The 19244-nt window shown below is 39.5% G+C and overlaps 1 protein-coding gene across 6 annotated transcripts in view; it reads left to right on the top strand.

Annotated features, from left to right (window-relative positions):
• SUCLG2 (succinate-CoA ligase GDP-forming subunit beta) overlaps positions 1-19244 on the top strand; it is a 312483-nt gene that overhangs the window by 98777 nt on the left and 194462 nt on the right. The gene's annotated exons all lie outside the window — the stretch shown is intronic.

Genomic DNA, 19244 nt, shown 5'->3' with positions numbered 1-19244 from the left:
AATAAGGCAGTCATGTCAATTTCTATTTAAGCTAAGGTTTGATTGATTCTGTTAGGTTACAGTTACTTTGATTTTCAAATGCTACAGTTTGAAAATATATGTTCATTATAAAAAATCCTGTGGGAAGAATAGAAGTACTATAATACAAGGTACACTTTACAAAGGAAAAATGTTGCTCTAAGATTACAAATAGTAGTATATGCTTATGTCAATGATTATTTTTTAAAATTAAGACACTTTTCTACTGGAGTACCAGGATTTCAAGCTCCGACTGTTCTCTGCAGATTCTGAAACTGATAGTTGAGACAGGGATGCAAAGCACCCACAAGAGAGGATTTCATGTAGGAACTCTTGTTCGTTACAGTGAATATAGAGATTATAATTGTGTTGTTCGGTTTTTACCCAGTTTCACTAATGTAGCCTGCCACTCCAACTTATATCCTTCCTTATTTTGGAAGACTGTTTTGTAGGTTGCCGAAACTCTAAATCACTTTCCAACATGGAATATATACTGGAGTGAATGAATACTAGTAGGAAAAAAACCCCAGCACAGTGAGCCCTGTAAATCAGCTCAGCAACGTGTCTATGCTGGGATCCAACATTTCAGGTGTAACGTTCCAAGGGGAAGAAAGCTGTCCAAAAAAATGGAGACTGTTTACCCCTGATGCTGGCAGCGTGCTCTGTTTACAAAAAGAAAAAAGCCTGTGAAGTTGGTCAGGTGACATTGCTCTTGCAGATATGCTTGATTTTTCTAATAGGAAATATTATTATAATCTTGAAGTTTTCATCTTCTTGTTCTTCCCCCTTTATTTCTTCACACATATTACTTAATTGGCAAAAGAAAACTTCAGGGACAACTAGTACTTTTCTTTTCTAGCATCTGCTAATAGTTGAAATGTTGCCAGGCCTGGTCAGCCCGAAAGGTAGAGTATTATACATTCTGTTCTGTACTTTGCCATTTTTCACTGAAAAATGTCTTAGAGATCATTATATAAGGAACTTCTTCATTCTTTTCTGACACTGCATAATATCCCAGTTTGTGGAAGTACCATATTTACTTAAGCATTTCCTCTGGCCTCGTCACCCCCTCTGTTCTCGTTAAAGGCATGAAAGTATTATTCCAAGCTGGCTGAGGACTTGAAACTCAGGGAAGTAGGAGTAGAACTTCTTACTGATGGCTGGACGTGATGAAAATCAGAACAAGAGTAGGAGGCTTGGTTCTCCTTATGGCACTACACTCTTCTTCACTGTTCATGGCAGATTTCCGGAGAATTCCCTGAGATGGTGATTTCTGACCCTGGCTTTGGGTGTACCCAAGGCCTTTACAGTCAGTTTCTGTAATGAGATTTTCAGAGAATAAGGATAACAAAATTCACTTAATGTATTATATGTTATAATCATAAATAATAAACTATAATAAAATGAATTAAAAATATAAATTATATATATCAATTTATAAGTTATAAATTATATTGAACATGCAGTTAATATAATAAAATATAAACTATGTAATTATACAGTTTAGAAATTATAGTATTAAAATATATAAATATATATTTTTTGTATCGTGTAATACATACAGCCCAAACTTTTTAGCCGTAATAATATTCATAGCAGTAATAGGAAACACCACCTACTGAGCACTTACTTTGTGCCAGGTGTTGTCTTGGGGCAATTTATATAAAAATCAGTTCTTTTGTTTGTTTTTCGCCCCGCGGCGTGGCATACGGGAACCTAGTTCCCGACCAGGGATCGAACCCATGCCACCTACAGTGAAAGCACGGCGTCTCAACCACTGGACCGCCAGGGAAGTCCCAAATCAGGTCGTTTTAATTCTTCAGCAACCTTATGAAGTGAAAGACGTTGCCTTCATCTTACAGGCAAGGAAATTGATGTTGAAAATGTTTATGTAATTTGGTATGCTCTTGACCATTAATATCATACTGTTTCCTTATTATATATAATTGGGGTACTTGGGTTCTTTGGGTGCACTTTAAAGGGCAAACATGGAAGAAAACCTCCAGGACTGAAGATTATGCAAAGAAGAGTACACGATGAATATGTTTGTGCTCCACTCATCTGCCCTGAGGGAGGGTGCTGAAGGGGGAGGGTGGCTTTAATGAGCAATGACTTTTCATCCTCTCACTGACTTGTTCCCCTTACACCATAAAATGAAAAAGGAAATGGAGGCAGGGATGTAGAAACAGGACTCAAACCTTGGTGGAAATCAAATGTTGGTCTGGCCCAGTCTTTGGTTCTAACTTTGTCATCTGAGCCTCCTGGATGACTGATAAATGGAGGAGTGACCTTCAAAAAATGGAAGATTGGGTTTTGGAAACCCCTGTAATGTACTGTGATAGCAGACTAGCAACCACTAGATTTATTTACCTAAGTGTGTGTCAAATGGGTATTTGTCTGCATTTTAAACTGATAAAGACAGGAGTACAGAAACCTAGGATGCACATGATAAAAACTTCATTTCATCGGAAGTTTGAAAAGTGAAACTCTAAGAATTTCTTAAGTTATTTTCATGGAGGTGGTGGGAATAAGGTGGAAAAAAGTGGGAAACTGAGAGGGAATGATTGATCAAATGATGATTGAATATTGGGGGAGGTGTTTGATCAAATTTTTGTTTTTCCAAATATTTATTTTTGCTGGAATATGAAGATACACGTAATCTTTCAGCTCATTATGTTTTATATGGTTAGCAAAGCAGGTCGGATGCTGCAGCTGCTAAGCTTTACGCTAATTCTTCTGTCAGCCATAAGGGGATTTTTTAAAAACAGTTGTTGAGAACTTTAATATTTGCTTAGCGTGAAATGCCACGTAAAATATTGCCTTAACATTGGCAATGTTTAATCTAAAATTAATGCAAGAAAGCGAAAGATATCAAGGAACTGACTTCATTTTCTATCTTTGAAAGTTTTATTTCATTTTTTTTTTTACATTAACAAAGTTTTTTTTTGGTGCAAAAGCAAAATATGGTTAATCATGGGGGAGGGGTGTTCTTTTTTTTTAACTTTATTGGAGTATACTTGCTTTACAATGGTGTGTTAGTTTCTGCTTTATAACAAAGTGAATCAGTTATACATATACATATGTCCCCATATCTCTTCCCTCTTGCGTCTCCCTCCCTCCCACCCTCCCTATCCCCCCACAAGGTGGTCACAAAGCACCGAGCTGATCTCCCTGTGCTATGCAGCTGCTTCCCACTAGCTATTTATTTTACGTTTGGTAGTGTATATATGTCCATGCCATTCTCTTACTTTGTCCCAGCTTACCCTTGCCCCTCCCCGTATCCTCAAGTCCATTCTCTAGTAGGTCTGTGTCTTTATTCCCATCCCAGGTTCTTCATGACCTTTTTTTTTTTCTTTTTTTTAGATTCCATATATATGTGTTAGCATACAGTATTTGTTTTTCTCTTTCTGACTTAACTTCACTCTGTACGACAGACTCTAGGTCCATCCCCCTCACTACAAATAACTCAATTTCGTTTCTTTTTATGGCTGAGTAATATTCCATTGTATATATGTGCCACATCTTCTTTATCCATTCATCTGTTGATGGACACTTAGGTTACTTCCATGTTCTGACTATTGTCAGTAGAGCTGCAATGAACATTTTGGTACATGACTCTTTTTGAATTCTGGTTTTCTCAGGGTATATGCCCAGTAGTGGGATTGCTGGGTCGTATGGTAGTTCTATTTTTAGTTTTTTAAGGAACCTCCATACTGTTCTCCATAGTGGCTGTATCAATTTACATTCCCACCAACAGTGCAAGAGGGCTCCCTTTTCTCCACACCCTGTCCAGCATTTACTGTTTCTAGATTTTTTGATGATGGCCATTCTGACCGGTGTGAGATGATATCTCATTGTAGTTTTGATTTGCATTTCTCTAATATTAATGATGTTGAGCATCCTTTCATGTGTTTGTTGGCACTCTGTATATCTTCTTTGGAGAAATGTCTATTTAGGTCTTCTGCCCATTTTTGGATTGGGTTGTTTGTTTTTTTGATATTGAGCTGCATGAGCTGCTTGTAAATTTTCAAGATTAATCCTTTGTCACTTGCTTCATTTGCAAATATTTGCTCCCATTCTGAGGGTTGTCTTTTGGTCTTGTTTATGGTTTCCTTTGCTGTGCAAAAGCTTTGAAGTTTCATTAGGTCCCATTTGTTTACTTTTATTTCCATTTCTGTAGGAGGTGGGTCAAAAAGGATCTTGCTATGATTTATGTCATAGAGTGTTCTGCCTATGTTTTCCTCTAAGAGTTTTATAGTGTCTGGCCTTACATTGAGGTCTTTAATCCATTTTGAGTTTATTTTTGTATATGGTGTTAGGGAGTGTTGTAATTTCATTCTTTTACATGTAGCTGTCCAGTTTTCCCAGCACCACTTACTGAAGAGGCTGTCTTTTCTCCACTGTATATTCGTGCCTCCTTTATCAAAGATAAGGTGAGCATATGTGTGTGGGTTTATCTCTGGGCTTTCTATCCTGTTCCATTGGTCTGTATTTCTGTTTTTGTGCCAGTATCATACTGTCTTGACTATTGTAGCTTTGTAGTATAATCTGATGACTTCATTTTCATGGTGTTCATCAGTGTCCACAAGAAGGGGGTGAATGACTGATGTGTTTAGTGGTTATTAATTCCTTACAACAAAAAATAAGAAGCACCGCTGCTTATTACTTTTGCTCAGTGCATTTGTAGGAGGCATGAAAACACGATGCAAATAGTCTCTGGGAATAAGACAAACTGAATATAATACTAAATGACTGAGAAGGTTGTGTCACTCCCTGCAGAAAAAAAAAAGGTTAGCTATCAAAGAGAATTTTTTAGATATTCTCCAAGCATCTGGCAGGGTCAGAAATCGCCCATCCTAGATGAACAAAGTATACAACTGTGTTAATATTAATTTGCTGATTTTATGTTTGTCATGCTGTTTTTATATTCACTCTGTGTGTGTAGGTGAGGGTGGAAGGGAAAAAATAGGGCTGGGTGAGGGAAACTTGTGCATTAAATAATATTAATAGTAATCTCTGCCATGTAGGGTTGGGTTGGGCAGAAAGACTGGAATTTGGATGCTTTGATATTTAGTAATTTGAAAGAAGAGAGGAGTTTGTTTTTCCAGGGATGTGAAAAGGGAGATGGGTGTGATGATCCAGGGATGTTGGGGTTACTGGGAAGAGACACTAGAAAGTCACCAGAGGTTGTCCCATAGAGGAACAGAGGCTGGCTTAGTCTCAGGGCTGGGGGTGGTGATGAGAAGTTTGGGGGTACAGAGCACTCACCTGCATTACCCTCACACATTGCTGTGAGCAGGGTGTGTTATGGCAAGGTTGCTCTCACATAAAAACTTGACAGGTTTAGAGTTGAAAATGGTGAAAGACGAATAAAATTGAGGATTTTGTCACACTATATATCTTGAAAAGAGTCTTGATATGTTTTGCTTTGTTTTTTAACCTCTCAGCTGATGATTCTGCCAAAATTCGACCCTTGGGGATTGACAAAATTATATCCTATGTTAAGTATAAAAGGGCCATCCATCCGATTAACACACTAGCCTTAGTTTCCAGAGGGAGCGGCTCTTCCCCCCAGCCCTCCTTAGCCTAGAACAATTATATTCATGGCTTAAAAAACATCACCTGCTTTCAGTGGGACTGTGTATTTTTCCCCCTGGCTTGGGCAGATGGCAGCATTGTTTCAGACATCACCTTTTGGAAATGGGTCTGTAGAAAAGTTCTATTACCAGAAATCACCTGTTTCAAAAGGAAACTGTTCTTTCAGCCCAACTCACTGATGTGAAATGGACAGCCGAGGACTTTCTCACAGCTGCCCTGAGACATTCCACCAGGGGAAAAGCAGTGAAGAAGCAAACATGCAAAAAGCCAGGCGAGAGCTCAGTCCTTACCTAGCCACTCACTGCCAAGCTAGAAGCTGGAGTATCAGGACATAAATGTGGAAAGTGGGGCATCTTCTTTCTAGAGAGCTACAGATGCTGTTGAAGTTTCAATTTTCTCTGTGGCATTTAAACTGTATGATTTTTTTTTTTAGTGTGAAAGAATAGAAAATTAGTTTTAATTGTTACTTACGAGGCACCATATGGTTACTCTATAATTCTGGCTTCCCATGGAGATGCATTTGCATATGGAAAATGAAATTAATTGGAAATCACACTCTGAAATCTATTATTAAGTTAATATAGCTAACAGCTTGTGGGGTGTCCTCATACTCAGCATGATGTAATTGCACATAACAGCAAGTAACTACAAACTCATAGAGGAGACCAGGAGGGATAAACAGAGGTCAAAGGGACAGCCTTTGGAAAGGAATGGCATTAATAATGGATGCTACAGCAAACATCTTGGTTCCTCACTGTCCACAAACCCAGGGTAGAGGGAAGCAGTTTAATCATATTCAAATGAATTAATCAGCAGTCTTGTAAATTTCACAGCCAAGGGACTGATTTTTATTTTGCCAACTAGTGTTGTAGTGAGCTAAAGTCACTCTCAGAATTAGTGACGGTTAAGTCAGAAGCTTCCATACTTAGCTGTGCATCAGAATTCACTGAAGAACTCCTCTGAGTCTGATTCCTGGGATTTTGATTCATTAGTACTGGATTTCTGAATTATTAAGAAGTGCCACAGGTATTCTGATATAGCTCAGACATGAACATTGGAAACCGCTTATTTAGGTGATATATCACGCATGGCTTGATACGTTTAAATGATGAAGCCCACAGCTAGTGTGTGTTCAGTTTCCCTAGTTTGGTTCCTAACTTTAAAACAGTAAAATAAGTTAAGATAACATAACCTAAGGTTCAATACTTCATTGGGCAAACCTAGAAATGGTGAACAATTTGATGTCATATGTGCTTTTTATTAAATTTGTTAGTTTACTTGTCTGCCCTTCCCAAGACTGTGGACTCAGTGAGGGCACTGCTGTTTCAGTGATCTTGGTGTTCAAGGCTCAGAGTGGTAGGAATTCAATAAATGTTTATAGACTGTGAATTTGAATGTGGAAAGGGCAAAGTGTTCATATTTAGAAGTAATGACTGTATATTCTCTTCATTATAGGCATCAGACACAATGATCATAAATTGACATTAACAAGTGTTATAAATGACCACACAATTTGAGATATTAGTATTTCTGAAAGTGTCCAGCCTTCTTCACGTCACTGAGGACGGAATCTGTAGATTTGAAACTAGGAAGGAGATTTCTCATTGTCTCTCTTCTTTTTCCCATGAGTGATAGGTCTGCAAACCTAAGTTACATTGGTAAGAGCAGAGTCTAGAATTCTAGTTGAGAGACTCATTGATCAGACTTTTGGGAAAACTTCTGGTTCAAGTAGGTCTTTGTGCTAGTGGTGGATGGTCTCTGTGCTTGGTGTACAGGTCCCCCAAGGCTGTGTGGTTCTGAAACCTGCTCTCACTTCTGTTTTATCTTCTACGGTTTGTGCAGTCTTATGCTCCCGACACTGCCTGGGTATTACACTTGTTCTCCTGTTTTCTTGGCATGTTACTTCAGGGCAGAATTGTGTCTAGAAGCTCTTAAATGCTATGTAGATAATATGATGTTGAAAACACCTTGTTATCTGCCTCAAAATGTATTGCCTGTGGTAACTGTGACTGGTTTGGACATAAGGTGGGTTGGAATCTTACTGATGGACCCGAGGAGAGGAAATGATGTTGTTAAAGCAAACAACTAGGACAAGACAATGGGAACAAGGATTATAACTTTAGAGCTGAACAAAGACAAGAAAGATAATGCAGGTACAACAGCGTGCTATGTAGCCTGACCAGCACAGACCACTGGCTCTCTCAGTATCGGGGCTCTCCTTCCTGAACAACGGACCTTGATTTTTTTTATTTAATACTTTATTTTGAAATAATTTCAAACTTATGGAGAATTCTAAGTACCATACAAACAACTCCCATATCACTTTCAGCCCAGTTCCCCAACTGTTAACATTTGAGAGCAAGATGCAGACATGATACGTCTTCACCCTAAGCATTGTGGTGTGTGTTTCCCCACAAACAAGGAAACTCTCCTACATCATCACCATTCAACCCTCCAAATCAGGAAACCATGTTGATGCACTACTACCATCCTATCCACAAAGCCTCTTTGGACTTTACCAGCTGTCCTAATAGTATCTTTTTCTTTCCTGAACCAAGATCTAAGTCAGAAACACATGTTACATTTGGTTGTCATGTCTATTCAATCTCTTCTACTCTGGAACATTTCCTTGGTCTTTCCCTGTCTTTCAAGTCCTTGTTTAAAAATGTCCAGGCCTTTCCTTCAGTGGAATGTCTCTCAGGCTGAGTCCACCCAGTGCCTCCTCATGGTTAGATTCAGGTCCTGCATTCTTGGTAAAAAACTGCCGTAAAAATGATAGTCAGCTGTTCATAGCTGGTCACATCAGAAACTATGTGACCTTTCACACCACTAGTCCAGTTGATGTCTGCCAGGTTTCTCTACCTTACATTTGACATTTTCCTTTTGTGATTGACTAGAATTTTGTGGGGAGGAGTTCTGAGATTACACCAGTATCCTTTTCCTCATCTAACTTCCACCCACCAGCCTTGGCCTTCATGGACTGCTCCTGCCTGAATCAGTTACCTCTGTGATAGCTGCCAATTGGTGATTCTCATTTCCATTATTTCTCCTACATTTGTGAGTTGGTAATCTGCTAAAAAGAAGAGCTTTTTCTTCTGCCTTACAACATTTATTTATATCATCAAGGACCTATGAATGCTTGTTTTATTCAATGGATTGTCATCCATTCTTAAGGATTTTTGACATGGCTTTGTCATTTCTTCGAGCACTTTCTTACTTGCTGGCGCAAGATATTCCCATTTCAACTTGTACTTCTCTTGTTCCAGACGTAGTATTATAGCCATTTCTCTAAGAAGCCCTGGTTCTTTTTAGTAGAGGTAATATTTGAAAACCACTTGGCATGTGGTTGTGCTCATTATTGTTGAGATGTCATTGCTTTTAGGTCATCTTAAGAGACAGTTGGGTATGATACACACATACACACAAACATGTATACGGGTATGTACGTACACATATACAAATATACTTGTATATAAAACACACATTCATTCTGCTCTACATACACACACTTACAAACACACTCATATATATTTCTTTGTTTGCGTACATTACAAAAAGCATTGTGTTTATGTCAGTACCTCCAATTCTAATCCTAAATCTCAAGGGTATTTCTAGCATCTCACCTTTCCATGTTTGGAAATACTTTCTTCAACGGAGAGAAACCTGGCTCTCATTATCTTCTATATAAACTTATTTCCTCAGTTGATTGTAACCTATGGATATGACCAGTTGGAACGGTACTGTCTGCCCACCACCCTGACACCTTCCAAGATCTTCAGTTTTGGGGTGCTGTCAGATATGCTACTGACATGTCTACGAGGTACCTCTCTCCCTCCCTCGGTAACTGTGTACTCAGGCTCCAGCAGACGTGTGCCAATACCTTCATGAGATTTCCGTTCTCCCCCTCAGCACCACTTGTTCTCAGGTACCAGGGTGCTACTCAGTTTTCCACTAAGTACATGGCTGCCTGGAGCAGAGACCGTGTTTCCCAATCTCTGGCAGAGCTGGCTGTGGGCTTATGATTTGGTTATAGCCAATGGCAGCCAATTTGACCACGAAGTCAAAATCATATGTTGAGGGACGGTGATGGTTGTGGGATTATGATACCAGTTCTTAACAACTCTCCTCTGGACTTTACATGAGAGAAAAATAAACTTCTCTCTTATTTAAAATTTCAAAATTATAATTTAAAATTTTTTGGTCCCTTGACAGCTAAACCTAATTCTAACTGATACTACCTCTGTTAGGCAAGAAGGACACAAAAATAATTCTGAATTCCATGAGGCAATAAAGAATTGTGTAGAGGAGACCAGCACCAAATTGATAGAGGTCCAGTAAGTGCTGACTTTAGTCTTGAATCAAGTGACAAAATTTATAGATGTTTAAGGGAATTATAGTAGAATATAAAGGAACTTATGGAATAGCATTAAAGTTCTCAAGCAATAAAAAGGCAACTGAAATTCCTAAAAAGCTAAAAAAAAAAAACCTGGAAACCTAAAACACAAAACCATGCATGCAGTAAGTGAGGTAATAGCTAAAGCCCTACAGAAGGTGGCTGACTTCTGTCTGCTGCCATCAGATGGAATTCAGCAGTATTAGGTTGGTGGTGTAATCTGAGTGATTCTGGGTCATATATAGTCCAGGAGATCACCGTGTTTGGGGTCCCCATTTGTCTTGGCAGCTGTTAGAAACAGTTCCATCCTGTCCATCAGGAGTACATGAAAAATCACTCCCACCCTGGATGAGAGCGTGACCTCAGTTCCTTGGAGTTGTGATGTCATCTGTGACACAAGGTTTGAAAAGCGTTTCCTTAGTTGTTATGTTACTTTTAACCGAGGTAGGTAGATAGCTTAGCAAACAGATGATGAAATTTCTAAAACCCATATGAGTAATCCTAATCAATTATTAATTATCTGTATATATTGTTTTAGTTGATGTGTTTGTAATGTTTAAGAGAATTTGACATATTACAGTAACAGAGTAGACATTAAATGATACTGCTCTCGTAATTTTTATGTTGAAATGTAAGGCTTTTGACAAAGATTATAAATAGTATTGCAATGGTTTTAAAATTCACTGAATCTCTTAATCTGTTAGGGAATTACTGGTGCAATTTAGTACTTGAGAAAGTTTTGCTCGTTGGGTCAAACAGTTGAAGTGCTTAAGAAAAGAAAATGGATACATTCAATTTATAATTTCACTTTAAAATGTTTAAGAATAATTAAATGTGTAAATGATACTGATTGCTGAGGGGGAGTTTAGTGTGTCCTACTTGAGTTGTTTGAACCTTAATCAAAAGCCACCTTGAAAGTGAATGTCAAAATTTCAAACTTAGTAGAATGATAAGAATTGCAAGTTGAACTCAAAGGCTTATAAAAAAAATGGGTTTTTAAAAATCTGTCACTTAAGTAAAGCAAATATTTCATTTAAAATCGCAAGTGGGCTCTTCTTTGCAGCAAAGCTACCCTAGGTTTCCCAAACACAGTGACACGGTGAGGGGGCGGGGGAGTGTTCCCCTGCTGCAGTGGCCTTAACAGAAGATCTGTGGTGGACAGCTTTAGTCTTGGCAGGGCCTGGATGCCAGGTGGGTTGCCAAAGCTGATTTCTGGCGATACCCCCTAGGCCATGGTGAGATTGGGGAACTGTCAGCTCTCAGTAGATGAGCTGCTGCCCTGGGCAGCCAGATAACATTCACATCCCCCTCTTGGTTGGAATGGAAACTATAATAGAAAAAGCATGGGCTGGAGGTCATATCCCTTAACAAGTCACTCAAAAACTTTTGAACTCCATTGAGTGTTTTCTACTGTAGACTGGGGACAATAATTTCTAAATTATGGAATTATTGGAAGGATTAAAGATAATAGATGCGCAAAGCACCCATTATATTGCTTGTCACCTAGCAGAGGCTCAAACAGTAATGACATTTGTTAGAGGAAGATGTGAAAGCTAATGGATTTATTTAAGGAATGTATGAGGCGAAATCAGAGGATGTAAGTCATTAAACCTATAGTAGTTCACATTCTTTAAAAGAAAACACCTGCTGTGTTGCCAGGCATTGTTCAAAGTACTCACATGGATTGCATACTTGAATTTACCCAGTAACCCATGAGAGCTTTACTATTATCCTCTCCGTTTTACAGAGGAAAAAACTGAAGTTTAGAGAGGTTAGGTGACTTTTAAGATTTTATACAGCTAAGTAAAAGAGTTGAAGCAGAGTTTGAATCCAGGAACCCGAATGCTAGAGAGTGGACTCAGGCCCACACTCTGGCATTCCTGTGTCGTGGACATCCCTGTCTGTGGTAACAGGTGCCTCAGAGAAGGAAGGGCCAGTGTTGCCTTTGCCTTTAGAGAATTCCTCTCTGACATCTGCACCCCATCAACCTGGACTGCTGTCTTTAAAAAAGAAAAACCATGCATAATAATAAAAAAAGTACTGAGGCAGTACACTGATAGAGTAGGCTTTGTTTCATTACAAGACGATCAGGTACAATACATCACAAAAACATTTGGTTGTATACACAGTTAAAAGGTTTGTCTGTGAAGCTGTTAATCCATGTGAGCTACCTTATGGGCATAGCCTTTCGTTTGACTCAAGATGGGAGGTCTTTCGTGTTCTTGCTATTATTGGGTCATCAGTTTTTCTTCATTTTAGTTGACAGATCCCAGAACCCATGGTCAAGAATTCTGGTCAAATTTGGAAGTGGGTGGCTTGCTTTCTCTCTGACCACTGTCACCTTACCTGCTCCCAACCTCATTCACTCCCGCAAACATGAATTGGTGAGGGTAGTAGGAGGTCATGCTCAGATGGTGCTGGTGGATCTTCAGCTCTGGCCTGAGCCTGTGCTCTGGAATTTACAACTTGTGTGTGATCTTGGACAAGGGACTTCAATTCTCTGAGTTTCAGTGTTCTGATATCTAGGAATAGTATCTTATGCAGAGGGCTGATGTGAGGATTAAAAGAGATGAGGTGTATAAAGTCCTTTGACGAGTTCTTGGTAGACAGTCCTGAAAATGTGATGTCTTCAAGACATGACAACAGCCTCAACCACCATAGTAACAGTAATAGCAATGGCAGCAATGACACTAAAGGACAGAGAGCCATGTGTCCTAACGCTGACGTACAAAATGCCAGCCAATTTCTGTGTCTAGCTTGCCTCCCAGCTCATTTTCCTTCCCCTGCAGGCTGCCACAGGGCTGGAACAGACCCAGCATCAGTGCTGGGGGAGGGATGTGCTGTGTTGGTACAAGCCTCAGCCTGCTAATGAGGCCTGAAGTTGAGCAACTCCAGATGGAGTCAAGCAATGAGTTCTCTGCCAGGAAACGTGGCGGATGGACCAGGGCCACTCGTTCCAGGCAACAGTCAAGGGTATCGAAAGGGAGATGAGCAAAAAGTAAGGAAACATGCAGACCTTGGAACTAAACAAACTGCTATCCAAACGTAAATAAAAACATGGTGTGCATTTGTGGCAGGGGAATCCTATCTGGGATCCAGAGATACTCAGTTTACTTACAAAAGCAATAGTCCATCTGGGAGGTAGCAGGAGGACAATGCTAAATGTCTATAGATTTGGGTTTCTCTTGAAGGTATCTGACCATTTAAAACTTGATTTGAGGGCTTCCCTGGTGGCGCAGTGGTTGAGAGTCTGCCTGCCGATGCAGGGGACACGGGTTCGTGCCCCGGTCCAGGAAGATCCCACGTGCCGCGGAGCGACTAGGTCCGTGAGCCATGGCCGCTGAGCCTGCGCGTCCGGAGCCTGTGCTCCGCAACGGGAGAGGCCACAGCAGTGAGAGGCCCACATACCGCAAAAAAAAAACAAAACTTGATTTGAACTAGTATGTTCTCATCAACCATGAGCACATTTTATTGATCATTTCTGAATGATTGGAAAAATAGTAAGACATCGGTATCTAAACACTTATAAAAGTCAGTAAAACTGCATTTATTACTTACTATGAAACATTTTTGCCGAATGGACAACATATTCATCCTTATCATCATCATCTACTTGAAACTTAAGACATAAATATAAGTGAGGATGTAAGCCAGGTATTGTGTTAAGTAACTTTACATACCTTACATACTCCCTGCCTCCCCCCCGCCCCGCCAACCCGTAGCATTTAATAGTCATAGCAGTTCTCAAAGGTAAGCGCTACTTTTATCAGCTTCATTTCATAGATGAGAAAATAGAGGTTCTGTTATTCTTTGGCCAAGGTCACTCAACTGGCTAGTGAGGGGAAAAACCTGAGTTGTGATCCAAGGCTGTCTACCAGTGGCTCATTAACTTACCAGTATACTCTGATCATCTCCAATATGTTTCCTTCTTTGGGAGGGACTTAAGGGGGATGGTAGGTTTATGTACATAGAAAGGAGATGCTTTAATAATTCCACGCATACATCTGAAGGGCTGAAGGGCACCTCAAGAGGGCACTTGACCCCTTTATGTCCCCTTAAGGAAACTGGTGACTTGAGCCCCAGTGACTTGTCCTGAATCTCATAGGGACGAATCTTCATGTTTCTTGCATGGATCAGATGCAACCAATTCTGGAAAGCACAGGTGTGTGAGTCCCTAGGCCCAGGGAACACCATAGCTGGCTTTGAACTGGAAGATTAGTTGCTGATTTGAGAAGTGGCCGTGTTTTGCCTCTGTCCTCCATTCTGAGTCATACCGCCCGTGAAGTGAGGAAGGGGTGGTAGAGCCCAGTGAAGCTGAATGGCAGCGTTCTGTGCACATCTCAGGCACCACTGTAATCTAATGTGTGATAAACTTGCTTTAAAAATTCACAGAAATAATACATGTTCTTTGTAGCATATTTGCCGTCAAAAAGAAGGAAAAATTACCAGTAATCTCCTCCCCCGCTCCAAATAATCAGTTAATACTTTGGTATATTTTATTCCAGATTAATGCTCAGTATACATATTATATATGCCTGTATGCATACATGTACATATATTTAATGACACATATTTTCGATTACGGAAAACTTTTCCCCCCTCCCCCCCACTTAGCAATAATATTGTTATTGTTCTTACTAGGTCACATAAACATATATTTTATTTAAATCTGAAAATAGTTTTTCTCTGATTATAAATGGCATAAGCATTTATAAAGCACTTGTAAAAAGTGCAGGTAATATCAAAGCTTTAAAGAAGGAAGTAAAAATCATTGGAAACTTCACCCCCTCTAGATAACTGTTGATGTAGACTTTCTATCATTGCAGACTTTTTTTTTAAAACATTTGTATCTGTATTTTCTAAAGTCTGCAAAAGAGTAATGTAGGTTATAGCGCACATATGTCTTGGCTTTTGTCTTCTAAATACTTTCTAGTGGTTTTCTTTCAAAAACCCTGGAGGCTTATGGAAAGTCTCCAATCCCAATATGTTAATTTCAGGCAGTGACAGGGACATTGACAGCCTAGAAAAGCTTTGGGTTAAAGATCGTCATGTTCATCACTCTATCACTTAAGCATCAGATTAAGGCTGGAAGCATCATCCTGGCTTTTCTGGAGGTTGCAAGAATCCCCAGGAGAATTCACTTCCCTTTTCAAAATGGAATAGCCACACCAAAATACCAGGACAGACATGGTGCAAGGAAACACCTTTGGTGCAGCTATTATTGATAGTTTCCCTGAGCTTTCAAAGTATCAGGGCTGGAAAAGTTCATGTTTTAAAATAATTAGTTGTTTTCAAAAAGTTATATATGCTCATGGTAAACAAACAAACAAAAAAATCCCTTTTTAAATCAGTACTTTGCATGTCACTGACTCTGACTAGGAATGTTTCGAGCAGGATTCTGATTTGGAGGTCGTGGGGTGGGCGGGGGAGAACTGATTGCTTTTTATACTGCCTTGAATAGTCACATATCTGTTGGTGGCCTGTCTATAGGCCAGGGATTGATCTTTGTGCTGAGGTGTAAGAATTTAATATTTTGTTATGTTTAGTTTCAGTGAAAATTCAGTAAGAGATTTAATAACCTCATTGTCAGTGCTGTTCTATTTAGATATTTTGTCCTAAGGACACTCTAGTAATATGCTGTCACAAACAACAATGTATTTCTTGGTTGGGATTTGAGTCATACGGGTATATGCATTTGTCAAAACCTACTGAATGGTACATTTCAGATTTGGGCATTTCACTGTATGTAAATTGTATCTCTCGCCAAAAAGGAACTGTAAACAGGTATCAACTTTAGTTACCGTTATGAGTCCTGAAGAGTCTAAGGGTAACTGCACTGATGTCTGTAACTTACTTTGAAATGCATGAAAAAATAAGATGGGCTGTGATGGATGGAGAGATTTGGGATAAAGCAAATGTAGTTAAATGTTAGCAGTTATAGAATCCGAGTGGTGAATGTGTAGATCTTTACTTGTCATTCAACTTTTTTTTTATGTGATTGGAAATTTTAATAACAAAATGTTGGGGGAAAAAAAAACCAATAATGAGGCTCTTATGTGAAAGGGTTAAAGCACAGTCTCTAGAATTATTTTTCTTGCTGAAACATTCTGACTCTACTTCTTGCTAGCTGTGTTACTCCGGATAACTCAACCTCAGTGGAGTTATTTGTTAAATGTGGGTAATGAATACACTTAGCACAAATCTTATTCCACAGTAAACACCTAATAAATACTGTGATTATGATTTCACAGTGCAAAAGAAGTGATGATTATAAATGAATGACCATATGCTGAGGGCCCACTATGTACCTGGCACTCCTGCTTGGTCATTTCCAGGGGAATGAGGCCATCTCATTCTGCATCATGCTGTGTGTGCCTTTCAGTAGCAACAAACACTAGAGAAGGTGTGAGGGGCATGATTGGCTAAACTGAGTGTGGCTTCATCCAGTGTGACAGGGCCCTCCCCAGCTCTGTGGCCCCTCTTCGATGTGGCATCTCCTTTGAACTAGAAGGCCCTTCAGAGGAGAGGTGGCATCTGGTTTGTGAGACTTTGTAGCATTCCCGAGTCAATGTTGATTTAATTCATCATAAAAATCGCTCCCTTTGTATACGGCTAAGCCATCCTATTTTGAGGTTATGGACAAAATAGCTATGGACACTTGTCCATAGCTTTATGGACAAGTGTCCTGGGAAATTCATCTAGGGTAGCAAGATCTCCTTCCTTCCCCACAGTGGAATCATGTTTATGCATTATGACAGCCTGTTCCAAACTCTTGATGGGAGGTAAAGAGAAAGGGTCAGGGACCTGAAAAAAGCTGCAGCTGGATTTAAGGTCACTAGCAGTGGGAGATGAAGGGAATATTTTAGGTAGTTCTGTGGATGTGCTATTTACTTCCAGATGTCTGATATCGTATTCCTGGAAACTAAGGTGAAAAACAGAGTAAAAAAACTGTGATGGTGAGGGAGAGTGTGGGATACAGAACAGATGTTGGCCACATTTTTAAAGGAGAGGTCGGTCAGTGGGTAGGAAGAATAGGCTTATCTGGTGGCTTTCCAGCTGCCATAATGAAATGTGAATCTTGAGAGTAAGTGTCTCCTAGTGATTGGGATTTCAGAGGGTATCCTCATATAGGACTGCTTGCTTGGTCAAGCATGAAACAGGATTTTATTTCTCTGCCACACTAGTACTAGCTACTTAAAACCTGCCAGAATTTTCATTTACTTTTCCCAGGTGTGGATGCCAGCTCTTGAGTATTTTACTGTGTTTTCGAGTGTAACAATTCCAAACTCAACTCAAAAAATTTTTATTAATTTTTCCCCATGATGTGCATCCTAGAGGGTGCACATCAGCTTGTTAATTCTTTAATTTCTTATTTATAACACTTGGGCTGGCTCATTCCAGTATGAATTCTTGCTCAAACCAGGCATTAAAAAAAAAAAAAAAAAAGATGCAGGAAGTCCCAGAAAGAGACCATCCTAGTTTGAATGCTTCAAAGATAATCAGAAAGGTTGTTCTGAAGACAGTCCAAGAAAGTAGGTCCAGGCTTTGTGGCTTCTGAAGTCAGGTATAGATCAGGTTGATGATGAGTGCTCCAATTCTGAGGGATTTAAGTGTATTAGTCCTTATTTGGGAGTGGTTTTGAGGAGGGTGTGATGGGAGGTGAAATTTGAAGTTAGTGCTGATCTTTCAGGCTGTTGAAACTGAACTGTTGAAACTGAAGTTAGTTATCTTAGATATAATAGAACTTGCACTTAAATAATTTGGAAACAATACAAGGAAGGGTAAGAGAAAAGGAGGAAGGAAGGGTAGGAAGGGTGAGAAGGAAGCAGAGGGGAAGAAAGGAAGGATGAAAACCAACGAAAGCTGGCATAGCAGGAAAAGGAAAAAGTAACTATTTCTCAGGCCTTTGCAACCCTCGAAAGTCAGCCAAATATAAACTCTTCCTAGTTCACCGAAATTGCATGATTTCATCCTCTAGGATGCAATCTAAAGTCCTCCCTGTGTTTAACATTCAAGCAATAGACTTAGATTTCAGGCACAATGAATGGATCAGGACAGGCAATAAAAGAGCAAGACACTGCCATTTAAAACTCCATGCAATTTGAAGGCTACATAACAGTTTATGCTGGACCACAGTAGATGTGTATATCATGGGAAAGTGGTTCTGGGATCCTTCATCTCCCTTGGGGTGGGTCATTCCTGGCTTCTACTTAACTCCAGAATGTCATCCACCACTGTAGCGCTTTAAAATGGAAAATGAGAACCTCCTGGTTTCCTTTTTATAGCAACATCACCAAGCCAGTGTTTGGGGTTCTATATTTCTGGCATTTAGAATGGTTGAACATTTTAAGTCTGGAATATGTGTTTATTTGCAGGTTAGGAGGGGGTGGACATATACGTAACTCTTGCTATTATTAAACAACTGCTTAGTTTGAATCTCACTGACCCCTTGGGAGCTTTCACAGCCCTGTGTGAGAGTGTACCTGATTGGGGGCTTTTTAAAGACCACCGTGATAAAATTATTGGAGATCTTAAAAGCACTTAGGGCAAAATAACTAAATTTAACAAAGACCATAAATGTGTTTTTTCATTTATATGCTGTTCCTGAGTATAGATAAATAAACTTTTATTGAAGTAGAGGTTTTCTGAAGATCTGAAATAACAAATTTGAGTGCTGAGTCCTTGGCATGCTTTACTGGTTTATTTGAAGTGATGCTATAGTGGTTTCTAATTTAAATAGGTAACTAAGACAGCCACACAAGTATAAATAGAAAAGCAAAGTAGCCTTTCTTAGCTGTTTACCCCTTGGTATCTTCACTCCCCAGCTTTATCTACCTAGAAAACTCACAGCTCTTCTTGTCTTCCCGGCTCTTCTATTCTTTCTCCTGCCCTGCTTAACTTGACACCATTTCCCCTTCTCACGATACTTTGTTCTTGCCACTTGTGAAAGCATTCATGTTTTTCAGTAATTCTTTGTTTGTATCTCTTTCCTTCAGTAGATTTTAAGTTTCTGAAGGGCAGTGACTATGACTTTTTTAAATCTTTGAATTCCTGCAGGTGCTCAAGAGGTATTTTAAAAGGGAAAAAAGTTTTTCTGCTGCTGTCAGTTTTCTTGCATGACACTTTAGGAAGTCATGTTGTAAGACGATGAGCCATATTTCTTAAAGATGCCTTCTGGAGGCCTCCTCAAGTGTAGGCATCCCTGACCCCACAGATTAAAACTATAAAGACTGAT

Source organism: Tursiops truncatus, chromosome 10, assembly GCF_011762595.2.
Source record: "Tursiops truncatus isolate mTurTru1 chromosome 10, mTurTru1.mat.Y, whole genome shotgun sequence".
Classification (NCBI taxonomy): Eukaryota; Metazoa; Chordata; class Mammalia; order Artiodactyla; family Delphinidae; genus Tursiops; species Tursiops truncatus.
Note: the sequence above shows the minus strand (reverse complement) of the source record. Positions and strands in the feature narration are given on the sequence as shown.